Here is a 3,334-nt window from a genome sequence, read left to right as displayed (position 1 = left end):
CCAAATCATGATGATAACAAACAAGTCTCAATCAAATACGCGGTAAAAAAACATCAATCGGACGGACCAAGTCACAATCCCCAATAGTAAACGACCCCGCGCTCGTCATTAAGCGCGTGTCTCACCTCAATATAGCATTACGTTGTGCAAATCAGGGGTTTCAAACCCTCAGGACATCATTTACAATCATTACTAGGGGTGGGCATCGGTCGGTTCGGTTCGGTTATGAATATTATCGGTTTAGCATATCGGTTATTGGTTTACAAATTTAATAAACCGATAAGATATCAATTATCGGGTATCGGTTAATCAGTTATCGATCATTATCGGTTCGGTTATCGGTTTACCCGATAAGATAACTCAATCTAGAGTTAAGCAAAAAAGAAAAGACAATTCACTAGAGTTAAGCAAAAAAGAGAATAATTCACATATAGTATACTAACGACTTGCGCCAGGAGTAACTAGTAAAGTCTATGAAGAATGAAGATGAAGCAATTGAAGAGTGGGGTTGAGAAAGAATAAGAGAGAGTAAACTGAAGCCCCAAGCATTTGTATATACTTAAGAGTAAAGTCATAATTTTATTAATTCTTATTGGGTTATCGGTTAACCCATTAATAAAATTGGCAAACCGAGGCCCGAACCAATAACCCAATAGTAAAAAAATTCTAAACCGTTACCGAACCGTTAACCCAATAACCCGATACCGATAACCCAATAAATAATTAACGGTTCGGGTTATCGGTTTTACCCGATATATGCCCAGCCCTAATCATTACTCACCTCAAGCCGGCCAAACTCTAGCTCGCTATGCCCTTGCCTCTCAAATCGACCTCCTCGCGCGTCGAATCTAATACGTCACAATATGCTAAGGAAACAATTCTCAATCGAAAAATGTCAAAAATCTCGAAATTAGCAAAACCCGAACCCCGGGCCCACTCTCGAAACTCAGAAATTTTCACATCTAAGGATTTCTTATCTCGCCGCGAGTTCATACATATCAAAATCACAAGAATCAGAGTACAATTGACCCTTCAAATCCTCAATTTTTGTTCTCTTAAGTTCAAGCCCTAAACCACCATTTTTGTCCATTAATTCCTTAAATTTTCAGTCCTAATTCATGAAATAGCACCATAGAATCGTGTCTTGGGTCCAAAAACCCTTACCTTATCGAAGCTCCTTGAAATCCCTCTTCAAAATCGCCCACAATCCTCCAAGTACGAAGTTAGAAATGATAAACCCTTCAAAATTCGCAAAGATGAACTTAAATACCTTCTGCCTAGTCGAAACCGCACCTGCGGTCTCAAAATCCGCTTCTGCGGTACCGCTTCTGCGGTCACACCCTCTGCATCTGCGGAAATTCACTTAAGCCCCAATCCCGCATCTGTGGTCACTTGTCGCATCTGCGACTCCGTAGATGCGGTTCCCACTCTGCATCTGCGATCCCAGCATTTCCCTTGCCTTTCCTCTTCTGCGACTTCCTCCTCCGTTCCTGTGATACCGCTTCTGCGGTCCCAATTCCGCAGAAGCGGAAATACCAGAAGCAGCAAGGTCTGCAATTTTGCACAAGTACAAAACTCTCCGTTAGCCATCCGGAATCACCCCGAGGCCCTCGGGATCTCAACCAAAAGCACCCACACCTCCTAAAACCTTATTCAAACTTGTTCCAATCATCAAAACACCTCAAACAACACCAAAACCATCAAATTACATCGGATTCAAGCCTAAGTTCTTCTAAAACTTCCGAAACACGCATTTGATCAAAAATCCAACCAAACCACCTCCGAATGACCTGAAATTTTGCACACACATCCCAAATCACATAACGAAGCTACAGTAACTCTCGGAATTCCATTCCGACCCTCGGATCAAAATCTCACCTATCAACCGGAAATCGCTAAAATACTAACTTCGCCAATTCAAGCCTAATTCTACACCGGGCCTCCAAAATCACTTCCGATCACACTCCTAAGTCACAAATCATCCCCCGAAGCTAACTGAATCATCGGAATTCACATCCGAGCTCTCTAACACATAAGTCAACATCCGATTGACTTTTTCAAACCAACCCTTCCTTAAAGAGACTAAGTGTCTCATTTCCTACCAAAAACCACTACAAACCAACTCGAACACATAAGACACGGATAACGAAGCATAAAGAAGCAGAAAAATGGGGTAAACGGAGCGGTAACTCATGAGACGACGGGTCGGGTCGTCACACAGAGAATAGGTAAAGAGGAGAGAAAAAAAAAAGGAAAAGGTTATAAATGGATCCCCAAATTTAAGGCACTAATAATTGATTGTATATAAATTGTAAGCAAGCGTTGTTTAGGATGGGTAATATATACAATTAGGACAATTTTGGTAAATAAGTTTCAAATATTGTATAGGAAGGAAAAAATCCTTTTGCTTAATCGCAAGGACCAAGAAAAAAAATAATGTTTTGTTATTTTTAACTTAATATATAAAATACATTTTTCTTATATAAAATTATTCGGGACGGTTCCGTATTTTTTCGGTTTATTTTTGTAAAAACAAAAACCTATCCTAATTATCGGTACGGTTATAATTTTATATAAAAATGTACGATTTTATTAAAAGAAACCTAATTATAATTATCAGTTCGATCTATTTAGTCGATTTTCAAAGATCCACTTACGCCCTACACTTGATGCCAAACGCTCATTAACATAGGCAACATCAATAATAAACTTTGATTGACAATTAAGCGACCTTCTCGAATGGCCTACTAATCGTAGAATTGTCTATGTTGGAATAGTTATTGCACAACAATTTTACATTGGATAGAAGTTGGACTAATTATACATTGCAGAAAAACTTTTGAGCTAAATTTCTCTTACAAACGCTCCCAAATCTTGAATTTCGGCAAATACTCTTTGAAATCATACCCCAAAATCAAGTCTGTAACAAATTTAGCCATCTTGGTAAGCAAAATTAGTTTAGCCATCTAAGTTACTTTTATGCAATACACTTAGCGATTGGAAAAAAAATTACCCGTCCACTTTCAATGTTTACGTGCATCAAATCAAACAATTTAACTCTAACAACCACAAACCAAAGTTAGAATACAAATTTAACCATAGCTAACTCATAAAAATTTATATGCAATATACACAAGTATTGCATTTATTTGTTTGATGCAAACATTACGTTCAAATGAATATTTTTGGTTTACCTGTCAAAATCCACTAGTTCTTTAATATTTTTAACAGCCATGATGTGAAAATGACTCAACTCAAACTCTTGAACAGCAATCGTGCATGTGCCTATTATATAAACCCTTAAACTATTGTAATTTTCTTTTGATGTCCGACA

This window comes from Nicotiana attenuata, chromosome 2, assembly GCF_001879085.1.
Source record: "Nicotiana attenuata strain UT chromosome 2, NIATTr2, whole genome shotgun sequence".
Lineage (NCBI taxonomy): Eukaryota > Viridiplantae > Streptophyta > Magnoliopsida > Solanales > Solanaceae > Nicotiana > Nicotiana attenuata.
This window is presented reverse-complemented; position numbering follows the sequence as displayed.